The sequence below is a fragment of the Acomys russatus genome, chromosome 1 (assembly GCF_903995435.1).
Source record: "Acomys russatus chromosome 1, mAcoRus1.1, whole genome shotgun sequence".
In the NCBI taxonomy this organism is placed as follows: Eukaryota; Metazoa; Chordata; class Mammalia; order Rodentia; family Muridae; genus Acomys; species Acomys russatus.
The window spans coordinates 93,956,121-93,964,200 of record NC_067137.1 but is presented as its reverse complement, the minus strand read 5'-3'; positions in this window follow the sequence as shown (position 1 = coordinate 93,964,200).

Genomic DNA, 8,080 nt, shown 5'->3' with positions numbered 1-8,080 from the left:
TAGAATTGGTTTGTCACATTCATTCAAGCTTTCTTTTTGTTGCTGATCTTCTATTTATTTGCATTGCCCAATTATTGAGAATAGACTATTGAGCCTATGATCCCAGCACTCCGGGAGGCAGAAGCAGGCGGACCTCTGTGAGTTCAAGGCCAGCCTGGTCTACAAAAGGAGTCCAGGAGAGCCAAGACTACACAGAGAAACCACGTCTCTAAAACATCAACAACAAAAATAGAATATTGAATCTGGGTTGGGGAATTCATATCTTTATCCCAACACTTGAGAGGCTGAGCCAGGAGGATTGCTTGAAGTTCTAGACTAGTTAGGGCTACAGAAAAAACCTTGTCTCAAAAAATAAAATAAAGTAAAATAAAAAGTAGAATTTTGAAGTCTTTGATAACTGTTGAACTGACTGCTTCTCCCTTCGATTCTGACTGTTTGCTTTGTGGTTTTGTTCCGTTGTTTTTGCTGGGTACATATATGTTTTTACCTGGTAGTTTCTTGATGGATCATCATCATTGTTATCATGACAATCTTTTTGCTTTGTCTCAAGTAACAGTTTTTGTCTAAAGATAAGTTTTACCCAAATACTGTGCTATCCTTCTAGTCTCTATTGGATACTACTTGCTCCTTAGTTTTTTTCCCATTCTTTTATCTTTTATGTATCTATTTGGTGTGTATGTGTATTTTGTGAGTATTTTAAGTGTTCAAGTGTATTCAGGTGTGTGTGTGTGTGTGTGTGTGTGTGTGTGTGTGTGTGTCCCAGATGTGTATTAAGTCAACATTAGATGTCTTCCTCAATCACTATCTATCTTATTTTTTGAGACAGATCTCTCCCTGAGCCTGGAGCTTACTGATTTGGCCAGATTGGATGGCCAGCTGGCCCCAGGCATCCTCCTGTGTCCACCTCTCTAGCCTTGGGGGCTACAGGTGTGTGCTGCTTTGTTTGGCTTTTTATGCGGGTGCTGCCGGAGATCTGAACTCAGGCCCCCATGCTTACAGCAAACACTACAGACTGAGCCATCTTCCCAGCACCTCTTTTTTTTTCCCCCCTCTTCTTTCCTTTTTCTTGCAGTGGAGTGGGTTGAGACAGAGTTTCACTATGTGGGCTTGGATGGCCTGAACCTTACCTATCCTCCTACCTCTGCCTCCCGAATGCTGGGATTAAAGGCCACCACACCCAGCCCCAATACTACTCTTGAGGTGGTGGATAATTCCTAGGAAACTTCATACCCGGCCTTGACTAGCCCTCTTTCCCTGGCTCTGTGGTACCTCGGGCTCCTTATGAAGCACTGTGGATTTACCTCCCGTTTTCTCTCTTCCCCCTCTTTCAGACCCAGGATCACTGCAGGATACAGACAGGCTGTGAAGTGTGGTGATGGGGGGGGGGGGGGGGGCGGGAGGGAACAGCTATATAATACGGAGTCAGCGGCCTGATTCCTCACTTGTGAATTCTGGGACAAGCTGCTTTCCAGAGCCATCCTCTCCTTAAACCTCCGTTGGGAATAGTGTCTATACAAGCACACCGTGTGTGCGTACCCTAGGCGTGCAGGTTGTGCTGGCGGTACTGCTTTGTGTGGCCGATGGTGTGACGTGGGTGTTTCTTTGGTTCCTGTGTTTTCCCATGCCTTTAAGTTCCTCAAATGCAGGAACCAGTGAGTGAGTGGAGATTATCAGACCAGATACCCAGTTCCCTGCCATCCACCAGTCTCTCCATCTGCTTCTAGCCTCCTGAAGCATTAAGGGACAGTGATGGATTGGCCAGAAGAGCCGGTCAGTAAGGGCGACAATATGTGCTGGAGACACAGTGTCAGTTTATAGCTATAGAGGCTGGACTTAAAGGCAAAAGGGGCAACTTCAGTGGAGGCTCAAAGAGAGAACTGGCTCCCTGGCGGTCACCTGCCTCCTGTGTTTATCTCTAGCACCCCTCCCCCCACACCCCCCAGCACGTCCCTGCATTATAGTTTCGTGTCTGTCTCTGTGTCTGTCTCTGCCCACTTCACTAGAAGCTCCATGGGATAAAGACGATGCCTTGTCTTCTGTCTCCCTAGAGCCTGGCATGCAGCCAATGCCATCAAATGCCTGTTGAATGGATGAAGGGGCCCAGGCAGACCTGCACAGCTGCAGCAGGGTGTGTGCAGCGAGGGAAGAGGCAGGGCCCCTGTGACTGGCCTCCTCTGTACCTTGGCTCAGGGCCAAGGTTGGCACTGGGACACTCAGGCCAACTCCAGTAGAGCCCTGCCCTAGACCTACTAGGGAGCTGGACCTTTCCAGAAGGGAAGAAGAGGGCAGATTCTGGTGGTGTGAACATCACAAGGCACGGAGAGTGTTGTGAGGGGACAGACTAGAGGCCCCCCACCCAAGTTCCAGCCATCTGAGGACGCAGCCCAGGGTTATTTGTGTCTCTCCTTGTCGTTCTCTTGCCCTGGGGCTGAGGGTGCGTGTGACATGTGAGTGTGGAGGTCAGAGGTCGATGCCGGGTGTCTTGCTCATTCATGCATACCCCTGAGTCACATCTCTTATTGAACTTGGAGCTTGGCAATTGGCCAGACTGGTTGGCCAGGAAGCCTGAGGGACCCTCCCGTCTCCACCTCCCCATACTGGGGTTATAGGTGCCCTGTCATGTCCAGCTTTGGATATAGATGCTGGAGATGGAAGCGGAGAACTTTGTACTTGAGTGGCAAGCACTTTTCTGAGCCATCTTTATCTTCCACTCAGCCTTATCTTCTCTTATAGAGCGTGTAACTGTCCATGTCATCATTTGCTTTCTTATCCCTTGAGTCTTTTTGGGAGGGGTTTTCTATAACTGGTGGTGACTCTTGGCTAGTGTGCCAGCGGCCAGCCGGGGCTGTGTGAAGCTTGGGTGCGTGCCCTTCTGCTTTGCCTCAACAGCACTTCTCTCTGCACGAGCTTCCCCCCTCCCCCCCAATAAAAGGAAACTGGTTATCCTGGTCCCCTACAGACATCTTGCTGGTGTTTGTGGTGTAATAGGAGGGGGAAACAGTTAAGGTGGTTGCCTAGGCTGGGGCCCCTAGTATCTTATCGGGCTGAGGATTCCCCTCTCACACACAAGCCTTTCAAAGCACCTCACGTTGGCCTTTTTGCTGTCAAAGCTCATACTCCATCCAGCTTGAACCTTGGCCAAATTTCTGAGCCCTTCCAACTTTGTAACTGAGATCCTGGGGACTCCTAGGTTCTGTATCTCTGAGCTTAAGTTCAGTGTGGGGAATGGGTCAGTCACAGGCCTCCTGCCTGCTCTGCTCTGCACTGCTTTCTCCTCCTCCTCTTCTTCTTCCTCCTCCTCCTCTTCCTTTTCTTCTTCTTCTTCTCTCTCTTCCCTCTCTTCTCTCTCTCTCTCTCTCTTCCCCTCCCTCTCTCTTTCTCTCTCTCTCCCTGCTCCCTGTGTCCCGTAGGGTCTGTGCCTTATGCATCAAAGCCTCTTTCTCACTGGCTTGCAAACCCCTTGAGAATAGTGCTTCTGTATCCAGTGGTCCAGACAGACCTGCAGCCTGAGTGGGAACTCCTTGTTGCAGTGGAGTGGGGGACAAATGGCTCATTGACAGCTACTTTGTGTCCAGAGTGAAGGTTTATCCAAGACCTCAAAACTCTCACTGGTCCAAGATGGTATTTCTAGAACACTTACTGAGCCTTGCTATAGCCAGAGACCTCAGTTATCTGAGAAGGGGACATTCAGAAACTTAACCTGGACTGGGGGTCCAGCTAGGCCATGCTGGGCCCCTTGGTATGGTCTTTTAGTGTTTTAGACACATCTTGGTATCTTAAGACCCAGTGCAAGGGCTGGAGAGATAGCTCGGTGGTTAAGAGCGACGCTTGCTCTTCCAGAGGTCCTGAGTTCAATTCCCAACAACCACATGGTGACTCACAAATATCTACAGTGAGATCTGGTACCCTCTTCTGCAGATAAAGCACTCATATGTAAAAAAAAAAAAAAAAGACCCAGTGCAACCATGTCAGGGCATGAGATAAACAGACTTAAAGGCCTGTGTTCCTGGTCATGGCCCACGCAGGGGTGAAAAGCCTTGGGGGACAGGAGAGCTGGTACTTTTCCAGGTGGCTTACATGCAGTATGGGACAGTGAAGGATGGTCCAGGAGCAAATGACTCACGGGCCCGCCACTGGAGAGGGACTTGTGTTCAGCTTTGTCGCAGAGGACACGAGCTCTGTGTGTGTTGTCAAGGAGAGCAAATGCGGGCCCTTTATATCACCTCAGCAGCTTGAGGAGCTCTGCTGTCTATCTGGGAGATAAACTGGCCTCAGGACTAGGCAGGAAGGAGCCCAGGCTGGGTACCTGCCTGTTTGCACGCCTGCTAGGGTAAGTTCTGAAGTGCAGATTTTAGGAGCAGGCAGTTCCAGATCAAGGGTCTAGCCACAAGGGTTTGCAGCAGAGATGAGGAAACCAGGCACTTGGGAGTTAGTGTGCTGCACACGGGTGTGTGGTAGGGTCAGGCGACAGGATAAAGCTCACTGTGTAATCTCTCTTCCAGTCTTGGGGTCAGAGAGTTTCCTCGAGGAAGCCCTGGCTAAAGGATGAGAGGGTGGGGGGCCAAATGCAGAGGGTGGGAAGACAACAGGCACAGCCTAGTCAGAGCCCTAGAGAGGCACAGTGGGCAAGTAGCTTGATGGGGCCTGACCATGTTCTTCATGCATGAGGTGCTAAGAGAGGCACTGGGAGCCAGAGGCTGTGGGGACTTTTGGGCAGGGTGGGTGGTTCAGACTTCGCCCCAAGGGGCTCTCTTAAGTGCTCAGAGACATGACTTGCTTGGAGGTTAGGGTCCTGTAGGATACCCTGTTGTGTTTCATTTACCCCTTGAGCTGTACCTGGGAGTGGCCGGCACATATCTGTAATGTCAGTACTCAGATGGCTATGGTGAGAGGGTCTAGAGTTCAAGGCTTGCCTGAGCTACCTAGTAAATACATAGTTTGGAGTAGGATTGTCTAGCCCTCTGAGGGCCAGCAGGGCTTTCAGGCTGGTTTCTGCCTTCAGAGTTGAGCCACTGTGACCCTGGAACCAAGCTCCTTAGTCTCCAACTCACAGCAATCTTGTGTCTCAGATGAACAAATTGAATGGCCCAGGTGACTGGTAAGTGGCCCAATCTTCTCTCAGGGGCCATAACTGGTCCTCCTCCCTGCGTTGAAGGACCCAGTGGGTTTCTTCTCCTGGATGGGCCAGCCAGAGTTGGGAATGCAGTGGGCTGCTATGTCACTCAAAGAGCTGTCATCCCTTTAGAATATAATGACAATCAGCACAAAGTACACCCAAGGGCATTCTAGACGTGTGTCAATGAAACCCATATGTGGGTTCAGCGCTACTTTCTTTTTCTTGGTGCAGCCTGCTTTTTTTTTTTTCCCCCTTTCTGTGGAGAGAATCATTTCCACCATGGATTTTTCTGAGACCCTCACTGGTCCCGGACCCATTGATGACTATGCTGATTTTGTTCAGCCTAGGTAGACCTGTGGCTCCTTGGTCAGAGATTGGTTGCACCAAAGACATTCGTAGAGGAAGGCACCACAGAAGGGAGCGTGACAGTCAGTCACATAGACCGACAGAGTGGTTGCAGGGTCTGGGGCCCCACGGTGGCTGTGGGTTTCCTTCTGTCATGTTCTTGTATCCGTTGTCAGAGGCCCTGCTGCTGCTGGTCCCAGGGGTGACCTGCTTGCAGAGGTTCCTCCCTACACCCTCTGATGGAACCTCGGGGATTTGGCCCGTTAGCTGGCAGTCTTTGGAGAAGGTGGCTTCCTTCTTCCTCACTGCAAGGAAGGTCAGTCAGGCTGACGCCTGAGGGACTGAGGAGAGTGAGGGTGGGACAGGAAAAATGAGAGGAAGTGGCTCAGTCTTACAAGGATGGGAGGCGTCAGTGTCGTCTGAGAGCTGAGAACTCCCACCATAGCAACCATGACTGAAGCAGGGCCACAAGTGCCAGGGTAGAGAGCCCAGGCATGGGCGGGCCAACATAGCCAGTACAAGTGCCAGGGGTAGAGAGCCCAGGCATGGGCAGGCCAGCATAGCCAGTGCAAGTGCCAGGGGTAGAGAGCCCAGGCATGGGCGGGCCAGCATAGCCAGTACAAGCGCCAGGGGTAGAGAGCCCAGGCATGGGCGGGCCAACATAGCCACTACAAGTGCCAGGGGTAGAGAGCCCAGGCATGGGCGGGCCAGCATAGCCAGTACAAGTGCCAGGGGTAGAGAGCCCAGGCATGGGTGGGCCAGCATAGCCAGTACAAGTGCCAGGGGTAGACAGCCCAGGCATGGGTGGGCCAACATAGCCAGTACAAGTGTCCTTGTTCCTGTGGCTTGACCTTCTACCTCCTGTCTCTGTGTGGTAAGGCCCTTTCCTTGCTTCTGTTAAGAAGAGGGTCTCGGCTGCATGGTGGCGGTGCACGCCTTTAATCCCAGCACTCAGGAGGCAGAGGCAGGTGGATCTCTGTGAGCTCAAGGCCAGCCAGGTCTACAGAGTGAGTCCAGGACAGCCAGGGCTATCTCGAAGGGGGGAAAAAAGAAAGAAAGAAAAAGAGAAAAAAAATTGAGGGTCTCAGTTATATTTGGGGAGAATGGGAGAGGGTTACCTGCCAAAGCTCAAACAGGAGTAGGAGGGGACTAGCCATAGCTAGTGAAGAGCTGTCTGTTTCCAGCAAGCCCTTGTCCTGGGCCTAAGGAAAGGTGAGCATAGGGCCTAAAATCAGAGTGGGGTGTGGAGAGAGAGGGGCGGGGGAGACACGGATAGGCAGACATGCCTAGCTTCAAGTCTTGGTGACATCATTGTGTATGACCATAGGCAAATTACCTTGTTCCTGTAAGTCTTACCTACAAAATGGAAGTTGAAGTATCAGTGCTTGATATAGGGATTTTTAAAAAAATACAAAGTGCTTTAGACCTCCTCCCTTCCCCTGGCAGAGGCAAACTGGCTATGTTGTCACTGTTAAGGCTACTTAGAGTTTGGCTGCCTAGGTGGCCCTTCCCACTTCCTCTTCTCTTAGGCCTGCGTGTTTGTGCTCTGCTTGGCTGGTAGGAAGGGCATAGTTGTGGAGATCTCTGCAGCAAGAGGCTTATGGGGAGATTCTGCCTTTCCCTGAACCAGCCTCTGGTTCTAAGTAAGTCCCATTGTAGTATGCTGAGTGACGGGTTCTCCTTGGTGTGCAGGCTAGGGAGCAGAACAGCTGAGCCCAGCCTCTGACTTACACCTCTCCTGCCACCCCACACACCCATTGGCAAGAGCAACCGTAGCCTGGAGCTCCCTTCCCAGACTCTGCCTCATGTCCCCCAACCCCCCAAACCAGGCACTGGATAGCCATTCCCCTGCCTAGGCCCCCTTCTGACCGGAAAGTGTCTGCACATGCACCCATGTCTGCCTGCCACGTGGGCCTTCCCCTGTTGGGGGGGGGGGGCCAAAGCCCATGCTTGTGGCTCTCAGGGTACAGGCACAAGTGTGTGTGAGCATCCCTGAGTTACAGCTCCCTGGAGGCACGTGGCTACTGGGCTTCCCTCTGTCCTGTCTCCTCCCCTCTCACATGGTCGTCCTTTCTCTGCCTTGCTGCAGACACACACGTATTTCTAGTTTTGCCGCCACCGGGCTTGGGTGCCTGTCACCCTTCAGCTTCATGGAGGCCACAGGGGGATTTTCCATCTCTGGCTTTCGCTTCTCTGCTGTGAATTGGTCTGGCTGCCCAAGGAAGGGGGTGGGGGTTTAAAAAGCAAGAGAAAGATTTGTTCAAAAAGGTTCCCTGGCCCTGAGCTCTTGTCAAAATTCTCTTCTTCCTGCTGGTGCTAGGGTGATTCAGTGCCCTCCGTCCCTCTGTCCCTCTGTCGCTGCAATGTCCACAAATGAAAACAAAAGGAACACACAGGCTAGGGCCTCCCTCGTAGTGCTGTCTACCGGCCCAGGAGCTGAGGAAGGAAATGGAGGAGGAAGTTACTCCCCTTCTGGGTGCTGGGTGAAAGTGAAGAGCGGGAGGGGGCCTCCAGTGAGTCAGGCTGGCAGGCCGGCCAGGCCGGGAGCCAGGGCTGGAGCTGCAGCTGCGGAAACGTGCAGAGTAGTGATAGCACGGGGTGTCTGGGAGGGGAGCTGGG